Here is a 16,729-nt window from a genome sequence, read left to right on the forward strand (position 1 = left end):
TCCATTAGTGATACACAGATATTATACTCATTGTGCTACTATTTCTATGAGCAATATATCGCATACTTAAGCTGATAGATTATATTATATTCACAAGCAGCTAAAAAGAGTTACAATTGGTACTATTTCTAAATACTTATAATCACTGACAACATGCAAAAGCTAATACATATATGTGAAAGCCAAATATTATGTAGTCATTTTAGTCAGTCTTTTGTAATTTTGTTAAGGTTTAATAAACCTTTGAAATTTTAAAAGTGAGCATAATTTCTCCCAAAGTTAATATTCAAAAGCCAATTAAGTCTTTATTCTTCTTCCCTGAGAAAAAGTCCATGCCAATTAGTAATGCTTTCTAAAATACATTAATGGATTCAGCTGATTGCAATGATCATGGCTCATATGTCTTACAGAGGGCACATAATAAGGGGGACATGGATAGGTGGACTAGGAAGTCCCAAGTAGCTCAGCTGTGAAAAATGCCAATCACGTGGTTTTTAAAATTTTAAAATTTTAAAATTTTAATAGTAATAAAATGGTTATAAAAATAGTAATATAATTAGAGTAATAAAAATTTAAACAATTGGGATTAGGACAATAAGAGACAATAAAAACAAAGAGTTACAGACAGTCCGGGTACCTCTTTCTGGGAAAAATAAGCCCAAAAAAGGACCCACGTTAACAGAGGATTAACCCTTAAAAGCAACAGCCTGTTGCATATTCATACACCTCATCCATGATGCATAAATTCAATTTAAACATAGGATTCTGTGCGATCAGTGTCAGCTTCTTCCTCTTAATCCTAACAGCATCTTCAGAGCTGAGTGAGGAGGGAAGAACTCGATAAGAGAGCAATAAATTCTTTTTCTCTGAAAAATTTAGAAGCCCTGTGGCTGCTACCTCAGTGTGAGTCCTCTCTTAAAAAAATACCTTACATGGCATAGTTTCCATTTTAACATTATGTTATAATCTAAAACTATATTTAACATACTACATAAGAAAATTGATACAGCATATCTTTCTAACATAAAACATATAATATTCATTTTAGTATTTTTGAAAAGCCAATCACAACATACCATTTTTCACATCAGCCAAGGGGGAAAGGGAATGAGAAGAAAATGCAGCCGGGAAAGGAGCAAAGAAGGCTACTTGCTCCAAGGAACTGAGAGAGACCCTGATGGACTCGCTCTCTTTGTTCCAGTCAAGGCACTTTTACAGGACTCCCGTGTCTCCTTTGTGGACACGACCCTCGAGCGAGGAGAATGTTCCGCTCTGGGGAGTGGGGGGCGCTGGAGCTTCACTACCTGGGGAGGGGGGAGAATAAACCAGGACAAATAAACCAGTCCAGACTGGGGCAGCTGGGGCAAGCTCGGAAGGTCAAGGGGCCACTGGCGGCGAGGCAGGGCAGGGGCGAGAGGGATCGAGAGGGGAGGGCAGGGAGAAGCTCCCGGCTCAGCCGAACGCCCCTCAGGGATTGACAACGGGGGTGGGGAGGGGGGGGGGCGGCTCCGCGCAAAGCGCGGGCGGGGAAAAGTGCCCTCAGCGATTGGCTGGGCGGGGAAAAGTGCCCTCAGCGATTGGCTGGGCGGGGAAAAGTGCCCTCAGCGATTGGCTGGGCGGGGAAAAGTGCCCTCAGCGATTGGCTGGGCGGGGAAAAGTGCCCTCAGCGATTGGCTGGGCGGGGAAAAGTGCCCTCAGCGATTGGCTGGGCGGGACGGGGGCGGGGCGTGAGCAGTTCCCGCCTCAGCCGAACGCCCCTCAGGCATTGCCTGGGCGGCTACAAAAAATGAGCCCCGAAAGCCTCAAAGCCTCCTTGAAATTTACACAAAAATGACGAAAATGGAATAAAAAGGAAGAAGTATGAAATATTTAGGGCTATCTTTAAGTTGCATTTAAACAATGGAGTGTTGAAAAGGCAGACTGCGCACTAAAATGTGGCAAAACCAAGAAAAACCCCCAAGTCCCTTTAAGAATCCCTTGGAATTAAGTAAAATTGAGTAGAAGCATAAGAAATCTGAATAAATATAAATCAATTAAAGTCACAATTAACATATAAGTAAAAAATGGGGACGTGTCAAATGGGGCTTGGGGTGCTCAAACCCCTCAAGAAAGCACCAAAAGAACCCAAGCACCACATTCCCCTCATGCCTGGGCTGGTCCTGCAGCTCAAGTAGAAGAGTCCTCCAGGAGCTCAGGGGAGCAGCAGCCCTCATGCTGAGGCACAGCCTGTGGAGAAAGGGGTCGGTGGACCTAATGTGTGCCTTGGAAATCACCAAATGGTTCCTAAATCCTGGTGGAAGTCTCTGTAATAGAGCTGTGGTGGCTGAGGGATGTACGTGGGAAGGGTTTGCCAGCCTTGAGCTGGACTTGTTGATCATCTGAGCTGTGTTCTGTCTGGGAGCCTGTTCCTTTCACCTTGGCCAAGGGCAGAGTGTTGGTGAGGGCTGGAGTTGGAGGCTGTGTCTGGCCCGAGAGCTGGAACCGTGGGGCAGCAGGGACACTTGAAAGAGGCACAAGGCCTGGCTCAGACAAGCAGACGCTGGCAGGAGCACTTCCTTTGCAGCTCTGCTCAAGGAGCCCAAGGCTGCTCTTGTGGAAGCAGAGACTTGAAGCTGCATCGCTCTCTGAACCTTAACTTGGCAGTGACACCCTTGGGCCGTCCATCTCTGGAGAGACAGCCCTTACAGAAGGGCAGGTGCAGCTCTTCTCTTCCATGCAGGATTTGTGCCCTGCTCAGAAGCCACTTTCTGTCAATGGGGATACAAAAATCTTCCCTAGGACACAGATGAATGCTATCAAAGATGAGGGCAAAAAGTACCTGCCAAAGCTTCTGCAAGCAGACCTATTTGGTTCTTGAAGGCCTTTTCCTAGTGAGGAGTATTTGATGTAAAGAGCAAGACTTTTCTTCTGCTTACAAGACCTAGTGATATAGTGCCAAACAGAGAGCAGAGAAAAAAAAAAAATGTATTTGTGGTTGTCTTCTCAGTGTTCTTAATCTATTTTATGAGCCTTAAACCCTGCAGGTCCTGGCATTTCTCTGTAGAAATTTGAAAAGCCCCTGAAACACCATTCTTCCTCCTCATGTAGCTGTTCTAAAGGGAAAGCTTTACTTTCCATGAATATTTGTAAGTACCAAGAGCCTTTTTAGGCTTTTTCTTTCATGTTCCCTTTGTCAGGGAAGATAGAAGAATTCCTGTGACTCAGGAACTAAGCATGTCCTCAAAAATCCTGAAGGTCTTAAGAATGCTGAGCCTGAGCTGATTTATGAGCCAGGTCCCTGCCCAGCTGCCCAGGAGGGCGCTGGGGACCCAGGAGAGGCAGGGTCGGTGCCAGGAGCAGCAGGGAGCTGGGGTGGGGGGAGAGCCAGGGAGGGTCTCTCCAACAGCCCCTGGAATGGTGGGCTTCAGACCATCACAAAAGCCATGGAATGTTTGGGGTATGACCCTGACAGCTGTCACAAAGGGCATGGAATGCTGGGGGTTGGACCCTGGCAAAAATCAACAGCTCCTGGCTATTGGGGTTTGGACCCTGGAGCTGTCAACAGCTCGTTCACTTTGGGGCTTGGACCTTGCAAAGGCCAACGGCACCTGTGTGCTATTGACCCTGCAAAGGCCAAGAACCTTTGGAAATTGGTGTTTACACCCTGCAAAGGCCAAGGGCCTTTGGATATTGGGGTTTAGACCCTGCAAAGGCCAAGGGCCTTTGGTCACTGCTGTCTCCTCACTGCTTGCACCAAGGGGCAGATGGAGACCCAGAGGGTGAGTGACAAAGCTGCTGCTCTCCTTGTGCCAAGCCCAGCAGGGACCTGGCTGGGCCTGGGCTGTGCCTTGGGGAACAGTTCCCTTTGGGATTAGCAAGGGATTAACAGTTGGCTGTTCCAGAGCTGGCAGCAGCTGTGGTGCTTGCCCTGGGGACAGGCCTGGGAGGGAATGGGGGGCTCCTGGCCATCCCAGAGCACAGCCACATCTCCTCCTCTATCCTTGTCCCACTGGAGGACATGGGCACAAACAAGGGAGCAGCTTTTCATTGCCTTCCCCTCACCCAAATTACAGCACAGCCTCAGCACTTCCAAGGGTCAAGAATTATTTTCCCCAGAACATCTCCAAAATGATCCCCAGTGGCCCAGAGGAGGTCACAAGGGTGATAGGAAGATGCTCCAAGGCCTGGAGCACCTATGCCAAGGGAAAAGGATGCAAGAGTTGGGGTTGTCCAGGCGGAAGAAGGTTCCAGGGTGACCTTAGAGTCCCTTCCAATGCATGAAAGGGCTGCAAGAGAGCTGGAGAGGGAGTTAAACCAGGGACCTGCAGGGACAGGACAAGGCTTCCCACCAAGACAGGGCAAGGATGGATGGGATATTGGGAGGGAATTCTGCCCTCTGGGGGTGCTGAGGCCTCGGCACAGGTTGCCCAGAGAAGCTGTGGCTGCCCCTGGATCCCTGGCGGTGTTCAAGGCCAGGTTGGATTGGGCTCTGGGAAAACTCCACTTCTGGTCTTCTTAGAAGTGATGAGACACCTTCCAGCATGTTTGTTTGTGCTGCTGTCAAACTCTTGGGCAGAAAATATTGCCAAGGAGGGGAGGAAGAGCTCAGCTGAAATTGCTGTGCTCTGGGACAGGCTGGGAAGCACTTAGAGGCAACTGGCTCAGGGGCAGCCATGCAGTCTGAGTGTGCTCTTCCCTGTGCACTTGCAGGGAGCTTGAGGGCTTTCTCACCAGGGACGTTCCTCCAGAGCCCCTGAGGTGAGTAAACTGTGCTGAGCTGGCTGGCATTTTGAAACTGGCTCTGCATGAATGGACACTGGTTCTTGTGGGATCAGAAGAGGCATCACAGTGCTACTTTGGAATAGGAACAGAATACCTGACTAACAGCAGGATGTGGGCTTTCAGGTGCTGGTAGACGACGGTGACAGCATGGCCACTTCCATCATCTGTACCCACAATTTTGGGAGCATCCTCTCCACTCTGACATCCACTGACGAACAGCATCCCTTTGAATTGGCTTGGGAAGCTACAGAGAATTGTGGGCGCATGTGGCAACAGTTTGATCAAATAGAGGAGAGAACCCAGAGGATCAGAAGCCAATATGAGGTCATAGACTCTCTGCTAGAAGAAATCAGAAGGTGAGCAATTCCTGCTCCTCCCCCTCCTTCTCCTCCTCCTGCATTCCAGAGGCAATCTGCTTCCAGGTCTGGGAGGTCAGAGGTGTCCTAGGTGAAGCAGTCACCTGCCTACCATATGTAGGCCTCAGTGTAGCTCTCGAGCAGCATCCTGTCTGGGTTTTTCATGCTCTACTGTGACTCCCAAGGCTGTCTGGGAGATGCAGAGCCATGCTGGAATACAAGACTCCTTCCTCTTGCCGTGCTGCTTCCCTGAATTCTGTTCTTTGTGTGCCCCTGTCCATCCACTGCTTCTCACTGAAGGAAGGCAAAATCCTGCCTTCTTTCCCTTTGCCTCTGCAGGATTTCCTTGAGAGGGAAAGAGCAAGGTCTTCCTTAGCCCACTGCCCCCAGCTCCATCCTGGAGTGCTGAAAATGGCACTGCTGACTCTTCAGGCCTCTTGCTTCTTCTGACTGAGCCTTTTCTCTGCAGTGACTGTGCAAACTTTGAGAAGTCCAAGGAAATGGTGCTGCAATGCACTGGAATCCCAGAGCCAGGAGCCTTTTGTCTGCATCAGAAGAGCACCAAGGAGTGGAAGGACGCGAAAGCCCAGGCAGAAAAGGCAGAGCAGGAGGACATGATGGAGGTTGGTTTTGGAAATGAGACTGGTTTTCCCTTGAAAACTCGTTTTGCTCCTTCTTGTACAGTGGAGGACTTGGCTGCACTCGAGGGAGACGAGCCTTCATTGCAGAGGCAGCCGAAAGTCCAGAGGCAGACATTGGAGGAATTGCAGCTTCAGAGGGATCTGCTGGAGCAAGAGAGGAATGATGTTAGCAAGGCTCTGAACACCTTATTGCTGGCCAGCACCTGTGGGAGTGGGAGTTGTGGCAGCCAGATCAGCCCAGATGCTCTTTCTGGCAGTAGAAGACAGGCACACTGCTGTGCACAGCTGGCTCAAGATGGCACACGCATTTCTTAGCCAGAGATATGCATGTTCATCAGCAAAGTGTTGCATGCTTCTGCAAAATATGTTGCATTGGGCAGCCACAGAGGGTATAAAACAGGAAATGGAGCTGGGAAAATATGATCCCAGAGCACAGGTGCTCCTTGTCCTCTGGCTGCCTGCAAGGTGGCACTGGCTGGCTCTGCTCAGGGCTCCCGAGGAAGGGCTCGAGCTGTTTCTTGTCCCACTTGCAGGATTCCCAGGATGAAGAGTCGTCAAGCTGGTCTCTGGAGCTGAGCCTGGAATCCTCTGACCAAGGGCATGAAGTGGCCCAGGGGTGGCGAGAGGAGGAGCTGCTGGGCCAGAAGGCTGACCTTGAGGGCCGACTGGCAGCCGCCGAGTGGCTCCGACGAGACCTTGCCAGGCAGCTGGCAGAGACCAGGTAAAGGCAGGGAGCTGAGCCTTTTCAGATGTTTTTACATTCCATTTACAGAATATGGAAGAGTCTCAAGGAAAAAAAAAAGCCACAATGTGAAGGTTATTTTCCTGGCCCCTAAAGGCAGCAAAGCTCTCGTGAGCCTTGGGCTCCTGTTTGTGCCGCCGAGCACACTCCTGTGGGATGTCAAAAGCAATCCACCCAGCCCTGAACTGAGTAGTAGTTAAATCATGCAGATGCTGAGTGAAACCTCAAGTTTCTTTTGGGTTTGGTTCCTTCTTCTGGGCATTGAACATCCCTCGTTCCTTTCCAAGTAGCTTGACGTGATCCTGATCTTCAGATCAGGAAGCTTCACCTTCAGCATTCCAGGCTCTCACCTTGGCACGTTGGGAGTAGCACGCTGCCTTTCAGGGTGAAGCCAGAGGCTCCTGCTGAAAATCTTGAGGCACTTCTGCTTCCAAGCACACTCTTGAGAAGTGTGGGACAGGATGCAGAGCTGGTTAGAGAGCAGCAGGGAAAGCTCTTTGGAATTCTCAAGAGCCTCTGGGCATTCTTGCTGATTGTTGATGGGCACCCAGCTGCCAGAGCCTCCAAGGTCCCTTTGGATGGTCCCTCTCACTCTGTAAGGAAGGACAAGTCCCTTGGGCTACTGCCTGATTAGCCAGCAACACTAAAAGAAAGGTGGCAAATCTGGTCCTTAACCTTGCAAGAGTTGAAACTGCAGTCTCTGCATTCAGGTAGTTGTTGTTCAGACAAAAGGCTGTTCTGATTTTTTACCAGTGCTGCCATGGCCATGAGATTTTACTGTATCTGCAAAGTAGTTCTGAAGCCTCCTAAATACCAGGTGTCTGGAAGATGATGTACCTTTATGTCCCTTAGCAAGAGCATTGAAAATTCAGGAGTCAGCCAGGACAAGAGTCTGTTCTGTGCCCCTGCAGAGCAGCTTGGAAGGGCTGATGAGAGAAGGGCTGTGGGCAGGGGCTGGGCTTTTGTTCCTTGCTCCAGCCTGTTTGGGCACAGCTACCCAGTGTCATAGGTCAGGAACAGCAATGAAGGTTTGGCTGTTGGGGCCAAGTTGGGCTGGGCAGTCTGTGCTATGGCAGGCCATAAGGAAGGCCTGGGCAGTCCCTCCGAGGGCCCTGCTCTGCTCTGGAAATGGCCCAGATGTGCCTTCTCTGGACGAGTTTCCAGGTGACCCATGTTCCATTCTCAGCTGTGGGGATCTTGAGCCAGATCATCCTGGAATAACCGGCTGTGGGTGTCTGGAGCAAGCAACTCATGTCTGTCTGTATTTGCAACTTGTAGGTCAGCAAAGGAGAGCCTGCAATCCAGGCTGTTTGCTGCTCAGCAGCAGATAGCACGGATGGCTCAGCTGGACATGACCAGGAAGCAAGTGGAGGCAGAGCTGCAAGCGGAGCTGCAGAAAGCTCGCAGTGAAGTCCAGGCAGCACAGAGGAGGCATGAAGAAGAGCTACAAGGCCTCAAAGAGGAAATGAATCTCCTCCTTGAGCAGAGGGAGGTTCTACAAAAGCAGGTGAGTGAACCTGCAGTGGCACTGCAGTCATGCAGCCAGGGGTCTGTGACCTTCTTGCTTTTCCTTGGCAGAGCAGCAGCTGCTGGGGTGAGCCCTGGGGCTGTCTCGTGCTCTGGGGGCTCCATGGCAGCTGCTCTGAAGGACACTCAATGCTCTGCTGAATCTCAGCTGCTGCTCTGCACAGCTGGGCTTGTCCTCTGTGCTGTGTGCCAGCAACCACCAGCATGGATTCCTGCTGGCCTCTTCTTGCTAGCCTTGGTTTGGCAGGTGCTTGTTCAGGTGCCCTTGGTGCTGGGCCACTGAGAGACTGAAACATGTTGTCCATATCCTTTGTGACTCTGGTGCTCTCAGGACAGGGAGAAATGGAAATGGTCCTTGACCTTTGCTCACAGCCTGTGCTCTGGCTGACAGTGAGAAGCTGTGGCTGCAGCCTCTGACTGCTTTGTTCTGTTTGACTGGAGGTGGAGGAGTTGACATCTCAGCTGGCAGCCTCCCAAGAGCGCCTGGAAACCACTGTGCAGAGAGTCCAGGAAGATGTGAAGGAGGCCCAGGAAGAGTCCAGGCAGAAGCTCGTGGAGGTTGAGTACATCCAGAAGCTGCTGGAGGAGGCAGAACATCAGAACAAGGAGCTGCAAGAGCATCTGGAGTACTTGGACAGGGAATGGAGTCAATGGGAGGAAGTGGCTCAGCAAAATTCAGAATTGCAGGCTTCCGTCAATGCCCTAGAGAGGGAAAAAGCCAGGTAAATGAAAGCCTGTGGGACTCTGCATTGTGGTGAATGGATCCCCTCTTTGCCATCTTTGCACCTGCCAGGGGCTCTGGCAGCATTTCCTGAATGGCAGATTCTGAACTCTCTGTGCAGACACTTCTGGTTTTCTGGATGTTATGTTTCATCTTTATTTTTTTAGCCTTCAGATAGAGTTTTTCAGAAGACAAAGGCTTTTGGGGTAGCCCTTTCTCTCTAGGGGGTATTGTGTTATTAGGTGGGTGTGTTGACACAGCCCGAGCTGCACTGTAAGGAGCTGGATAGATCCATCAGCTCCACCTTGGGTCCTGTAACTTGAAGCCTTTGGGATCTGGATCAGCCTGGCATCTGCTGCTATTTCTGGGCAGAACCATCTTAAGGCCCTGATTGCTGATCTAGGCCAGATTGCCCTCGGAGGCAGCCCAGAAACAAGAATGTCTCTGTTGCATTGTGTCTCATCAAATGTCCCCCGGTGCCTGCAGGGGGTCAAGCAGGGTCCCTGCCACCCTGCACAGTCACAGGCATTTCTGACTGTGCCACGAATGCAAGAAACAGGACCAAGGTATGGGGGGCTCCTGCAGCTGATCAAGTCCTGCCAGGCTTCAGTGCCACAGGATTCTTCCTCCAAGAAGAAGACCAAGGAAAGACAGGGCACTCCTGCTTGCCTGGAGCCTTCTGCCTCTTCCATCAGGGAGTGCTCCAAACCTTGGTTGCCACTTTGGCCTTTGTTTCTCCAGCTGAAAGTAGGATGGATGCTGGTAAATGTTAGGGGACTTGCCAGAGATCCCTTGGCTGTAGGGTGCTGTTTTTCCTACATGGATGTGTAAGATGGGGAAGGAAATGTCTCTTCCATGCTGACCAAACCTCCTCGCTTTGGAGGCTGGTTAGTCAGAAGGAAATTCTTCCTCTCCCCTCATGTCTGCATTGCAAGACTTTGTTGTGTTTGTATTCACATTCCCATCTCAAAAAGAAGGTCGGCCATGTAGGCAGGACCTCGCTGTGCCTTCAGGGACAAAAGCAGAGTAGGCACATGCTGGGCTGGGACTGCAGGGGGAACAAACAGCCAAGTTGTTCAGACAAACCTCGTCAGACAGAGCAGTTTTTCCTGAGCTTGTGCAAGTCCTAAGAGTTGATAAAATGGGATATCATTTAGTAATGAGTTGCTTGCTTCCCTTCTAGGCTGATTCTGTCTCTGGAGGAGAAGAACCAGTGCCTCAGAACGCTGGAAGAGCAGAACCTGGCACAGAACAATCAGGTGTCTCAGTGTCACTCTGCTCTTCGGCAGGCCGAACAGCTCTCCTCCAACCGCGCGGGACAACTGCGGGAGCTCAGCTCGCAGGTGAGCTGTGCAGTGGCATCCTCTTCTCCAGGGACACACAGCAGCACCTTTGGCTTGGAGGCCCCAACCTCTTTCCCCTCCCAGCAGCATCCACAGCTGCCGTGTTCTGCCCGGGGCTGCTGCTGCACCCTGAGGCCGAGGCTGGATCTGGTGTCTGCTGCAGAAGTTTTGCCCCATCCTCTCCCAGGTCCCAGCAGGAAGTCTGGGAGGAGAAGCAGCAGCAGACTCCTCTGGAGCTTCTCTGTCCATCTGTTAGCAGTGTTGTCCCAGACAGAGCTGGTGCCTGTGCCGGGCACTGAGCAATGTGGGGACACAGAGGTGGCTGTGGCAGGCTGGGCAGGGCACTTGCAGCGCAGCCAGTTCAGCCGCTGTTCAGAGCTGTAGCCCAAGGATGCCCATTGCCTCCCTTTCCCTGTTTTCTCTCCATTTGTCTCCATTGGAATCCTTGCTTCTGTGCCTTCTGGTTTTGGCGTGTTTTTTGCCTGAAATCTTTTCTCCTTCGTTGCTCTCCCTGCGCCCCACTCTGCTGCCTCAGGAGCAGCCCTGTCCCTGAGGCTCTGTGCATCCATCTTCCAGATCTGGGCCCTGCAGGACGCAGTGCTGCAGATGGAGGCTTCCCAGGCAGCTGGACAGAAGCAGCTGCTGAAGGAGCTGGAGGAGGCTCGAGCAGGAGAACGCTTTTTGAGGGACTCTGTGCACGTGCTGGAGGCTGAGGTGGCTGAGCTGCGTGTGAAGCTCCAGAGCTCTGATAACAAAGCTCTTGCCCTGGCCACACTGTGTAAGGCTGTGGAGCTGGAGCTGAGGGAGACACAAGCTCAGAGAGACAACCTCAGAGCCCAAAGCCTGCAGCTGCAGAAGGAGTTGGAGGAAAGTGAGCAAGGTACAGCTTCCCCTCTCCCACTCACTGCCCCATGCTGTCTCACCAGCTGAGGAGCTGTAGCTGGATGCCTCAGCTCCATTGCCCCAAACTCCAGGCCCTGCCAGAGCCTCCAGGCTATTGGCCTCTCTGGAGCAGGGCTGCACAGGCATCCCCTCTCCTTTGTCTCTCTCGGGTTGCTCACTCTGCACAAGGCCAAGAGCAAACACACTTTCCTATCCCTCTGAACCTTGCCCCTTTCATTCCTGCCTTTTTCTCTACCGGGAACTTTCCTTCATTTCTGTCAGCTTTGGAGCCTTTGTGGGCTTAGGGCCTGGCAAACACAGGCAGGCAGAGAAGACAGTGCTGTTGTCTCTGCAGGATGCACATCAGTTTGCCTTTTCTTAACTTGTCCTTTCTCCTTCTCCCTTCCCCTTTCCTGCTGCAGATTGGTGGAAGGAAGAAGAGAAGCACATTTCTCGAGAAACTGCCCTGGAGAAAGAGGCCACTGAAGGACGGGAAGAGGCTGTGACTCTTCGTCAGGAGGTGGCGTCTCTGAAGAAGAAATTGGAAGACCTGGAGAAGGAAAGGAAGCATGTGCTGGTGAGATTGGTAGATGCCACAAAGGGCCATTTCCTGGCTATGTTTGGACCTTGTGTTCATAGTTCTAAGGAGCACCTTTTTCCACTTTCACTTTTCTAATTGCATTCTTCGGAATGAGGAGGAGAAGATGCTGTAGTCATGGCAAAGCCAGTTAGTGCTGAGGCTGCTGATTTTCCTCCATACTGGGCTTCTGTGCCCCAGAACCTTCAGTTCTCAATGTCCTCACTGTCCCTATTGACATTGCATGGTTTGGGAATTCCTGGTGTCCAAACCCATGTTCAGATTTCTAAATATCTGGAAGGAGGGGGGAGAGCCCAAGTTTGCTGTTACTAGAAAGGTGTTTGGCCTTGGCCATCTGAGAGCAGCCAGTGGGCAGAGAGGAGAGGAAAGCCAAGTGCTGATCCCCATCAGGACGTGTGCCTGCAAGGGGAGAACTGGTCCTGAGTGGCAGCAGAGAATGACAGACTGAGCTGGCCATTGCTGCTCCCAGAGAGGCCAGTGGGGCTCTCAGGGATGGAGCCATGGAAACTCCACACAGGAGAGGTGGAAAACCACTCCTGTCAGCCCAGCCCCAGGGAATGAAAGGCTGGGGGTGTTTGCTCTTCCCTTCCTCCCTGATGGAGAGCACATCCTGGTGGCACTGCCTGAATCCTGCCTAGCGTGCACTTGAACTCCTGGCTGCAGTTCTGGCAGCTCCTCCCCAAAGGAGCACTGGAGTGGAGCTGCAGGAGGTCGGGGAAGGGCAGAAAGGAAGCTGGGACGGGCTGAGTGAGCTGGGAAAGATGCAGCATCAAGGGTGGCCCAGCAAAGGTCTGCAGCATCCCAAGGGGCAGAGAGAGAGGGGCAGCCTGTGCCTGCCCCTGCTGCAGGAGTCCAGATGTGGTATGGAAAGCAAAGCGAGAGAGGGAATGAGTGACCCTTTTTGTCTCCCTGTTTTGACAGCATGGACAGGAATTGGACCAGCAGCACATGAGAGATGTGGGGAAGGAGAATGAAATGCCTGCACTCGACATTCAAAGTCAGCAGGACAGAACGCAACACTTGGAGAGTGAAAAGGAAACCATGCAGGAAGAGTTGAAGCATGGGGCTGCTGCTTTGAAGGAAGGAAGAGGGAAAACTCTGAGTGCTGCACTGGCCAAGTTTAAAATTGCCAAAGGGGCTCTGCAGAAACACTTGGCCTTCCTGAAGGGAAAGACTTCTATCCAGGCAGGCACTGGCACTGACCCTCAGTCCAGTCCAGTGTCCCTGAATTATTCCAGAGATGTTTCCCATGAAGAGGTGTGTCATTATCCCTGTCAGTGCAGGCCTGCTTGGGTAAAGCAGCCCGGGCTGCAGCAGGCAGCCTTGTCTGTCTGCCTGGCCCCAGCCAGAGACCATTGACTGCCAGATTGTTTCCTGGCACACCTGGAATGACTGATCCAGCTCTGGAGCCTGCTGTTCAAATCAGCTCCAGGCCAAAAGCTGGGCATGGGGATCTGCTTCTCCTGCACCCACAAAAGGGGAGGCAACACCTGGGGGTTTGGATTGGGTGTGAGATGGAATGGAGCAGGTGAGCAGAGTGATGGACTAAACCCAGCTGAGTTTTGTACCGAGAGAGCTGAACAGCAGCTGCACTGCTGGTGCTTTGAGGATGCTTCCTGAGATGGAGATTTCTGGGGGACAGCTTCTTTGGTGCTTGAAATATGGGCATCATCTCCTCTCTGCATACCCAGCAGGCTGTTGGAGCTCAAGAGGAGCCGCTGTTAGGTGGCTCAAGGACCAGCCTGGAATCCAAGAAATCGCTTGCATCAGCGGAGAAGGAGAAGAGAGAGAGTCCTGAATTATCCACCGAGGCCAGGAGAGGTGTCGAGAAGGTAAACTGGGCTTTCACTGCTTCTGCAGAGCCTCAGGCTTGTCTGGAATTTGGCACCTTAGCCCAGGCAGTGCTTTAGAGACCTCTGCTTGTTCCCTTGCCTCTCCCTCTCCCTGCTGTGGGCACAGCCCTTTGTTTGTTCTCTCTTGGGGCAGCCCCTGGCTTTCACAAGGGCACCTTCACTCCACTGCCCCCTCCCTGGCCCCTGTCCCTGCACACACACACTGGCCTCTCTTGCACAGCCTCCAGCAAGAGCTTTTTGCCCCCAGTGTTGTCTGGTGCAGTTCAGGGTCTCAGAGCAGGGATCTCCTTGCCTTGATGTCCACAGGTCCTTTTGCTCCATGTTTGCTGATAGGTTTCTATGACCCTCTCTCCCATCCAATGTGCAGGTGGATCCTGAAAGAAGAAGAACCAGAACTTTTAGGAGAATTTTCCTCCCAGACTACTTTACCTTGCCTGTCCCCGAGTCCGAATCCTCCAGTTCCTCAGGGGAGTGGTAGCCCTCGTGCTGAGGCACAGCCTGGGAGAAAGGGGTGAGTGGCCCAAATGTGTGCTTTGGAAATCAGAGATGGGTTTTTAAATGCTCCTGGAAGTCTCTGTAATAGAGCTGTGGTGGCTGAGGGATGTACGTGGGAAGGGTTGGCCAGCCTTGAGCTGGTCTTGTTGATCATCTGAGCTCTGTTCTGTCTGGGAGCCTGTTCCTTTCCCCTTGCCCAGGGGCAGAGTGTTGGTGAGGGCTGGAGTTGGAGGCTGTGTCTGGCCCGAGAGCCGGAACCGTGGGGCTGCAGGTGCTCCTGCCAGCGTGGACTTGTCTGAGCCGGGCCTTGTGCCTCTTTCAGGTGTCCCTGCTGCTGTCACAGCTTGCCCGAGACCGACAGCACCACCTGGAGAGCCGTGCAGGGAGCAGGCAGGAGAGACGAGGTGCAGAAGGGACCTCCTCGCTTCCTGAACGTCTCACAGAGGAGCCAGGCTGCAGCTGGATGCAGCCTTAGACTTAGTCAAGAGTTTTTGTTTATAGGATAGTTTAGGTGTAATTGAACCGTAGATAGACTTAGTCAAGAGTTTTTGTTTATAGGATAGTTTAGGTGTAATTGAACCGTAGATAGACTTAGTCAATAGTTTTTGTTTATAGGATAGTTTAGGTGTAATTGAACCGTAGATAGACTTAGTCAATAGTTTTTGTTTATAGGATAGTTTAGGTGTAATTGAACCTTTTTACAGTTGTCTTCTATAGAATGAAAGATATATTTAAAGAAAAATAAAGAGTTTCTTATGATCACCATTAAACTAATGGGCCTATATCAGGTTATTTACTACCCAGGGCAGAGACCTATAACTTCCTGTACAGTGCATTATATCAGAAGCAACATTGAAGCAATTCTAGTCAAGCCAGCAAAAACCAATTCTTAAAGATTGATGCTACTCACCCAAACCAATGACCTCAGGCAGTGACCTTGAGGAGCATCCTTGCTCCAGGGAGGAATCTGCAGAAGGGAGACATGTGCCATGCACCACTTTGGTGAGGGCAGGAGAAACCTGCCATGTGTGGAGCTTTTTCATTGTCCTTAGGAAACGGCAGCCTGTTTTTTCTCAGAGTCACAGGATCTCAGGCTGGGGGAGGCTGGGGGCACCTCTGGAGGTCACCTTGCCCAGCCCCTGCTCCATCAGAGCCACCCAGAGCCGGCTGCCCAGGATGTGTCCAGGTGGCTTTTGAGTCTCTGCAGGGATGGAGACTCCCCCACCTCCCCGGGCACCTGCAGCAGTGCTCAGCCACCCTCCCAGTGCAGAAGTGTCTCCTGAGCTCAGAGGGCCCCTCCTGTGTGTCACTTTGTGCCCAAGGCCCCTGGGGTTGTCCCTGGCCCTGTCTCCTCTGCAGCCTCCCCCCAGGTTTTTATCCCCAGGGATGAGATGCCCTGAGCCTGCTCTGCTCCAGGCTGGGCAGTGCCAGCTCTCTCAGCCTCTCCTCATGGCAGAGACGCTCCAGTGCCTCCATCACCTTCATGGCCCTGTGCTGGACTCTGTCCAGTCTGTCCCTGTGTCCCCTGCTGGGCAGCCCAGCTCTGGGCCCAGCACTCCAGGGCTGGCCTCACTGGTGTGGAGCAGAGGGAAAGGATCCCCTCCCTCTGCCAGCTGTGGCACAGCTCCCAGTGCAGCCCAGGATGCTGTTCTGCATTGCTGCAGGAGCACATTGCTGGCCCGTGGGCATCCTGGTGTCCAGCAGAACCCTGCCACACTTCAGTTTTCCAACGGGGTGGCCCCAGCAGATACCGGTGCCTGTGGTTGTTCCTTCCCAAGGACGGGACTCAGCACTTGTCACTGGACTGTCACCCTTGCTGAGCTGTCCCTCTGGATGGCAGCACTTGTCTCTGGCACATCAGCCACTCCTCCTGGTTTGTGGGAGGGCACACCCTGGCCCCATCACCCAGTTTACTAACAAAGGTGTCTGAAAGGACTGGACTCAGCTTTGTCCTTCCAGGGTCCACCGCTAGACTTGGTGCCACTGATCACCAGGGTTCCAAGAAGGCAGAGTCTGTGCAAGGCATCTTTGCTTGTATGTACTTATTCAGAAAGAATTGGCAGGATTTACAACAGGGATTTCTGCTCCATATCTTACGTGGGAAAAAATGGAAGTATCCATGCTCCCTGTCACTGGTGGTGGGTAAAGTGGTCCTGTTGTTGGTGGCAGTGGATGTCACCTGCACAGGATCTGTGCCAGACTGGTGTGACATACTGTGGGAAGGAGCACTCTGAGGGAGGTAAAAGCTGGGCTGTAGAGATCATTCAAAGACTATTCTTCAAACCATAGAAGCCCTTGTTTTGTGAAGATCAGGAACAATTCCTTGGCAAGGGCTGAAGCTGCATATAACTGTGAGTTCCTTTACCTCCTTGGTCAATTTCTCCATTAATGATAGCAGATTGTCCTGGCTTAAAAGACAGATGTCTTCCAAGAAAACTGGGAAGCTTCCTGGAATGGAGAGATAGCCGCCTCCCTCCAAATCATAACTCGAAGTTACAGGGCTTCCAGGCAAACATAAGGGAAAAGAAATACCAGTTCTTTACTAGAATATATATATATATAGGTGAAGAAGAGAGAAAAGCCCCCGGCAGCCCAAAGCAGTGCCAGACTCTTCCCGCCCGTTGCGCAGTTCTGCCTTTGCTGTAGTGTGACCACAGCCGGCAGAGGGCGCTGGGAGCTGCCGGCGAGGCAGAGCGGCTGCAGTGACTCTGCCCTGGCTCCAGGGGGCGCTGTTGGCCCGGGCGGCTCCAGGGCCCCCGGCTGCGAGCCCTGAGCCCCCCCGGGGGTAACGGCGGCCTCGGGCACAGAGG

The sequence above is a fragment of the Fringilla coelebs genome, assembly GCF_963513975.1.
Source record: "Fringilla coelebs genome assembly, chromosome: 18".
Classification (NCBI taxonomy): Eukaryota; Metazoa; Chordata; class Aves; order Passeriformes; family Fringillidae; genus Fringilla; species Fringilla coelebs.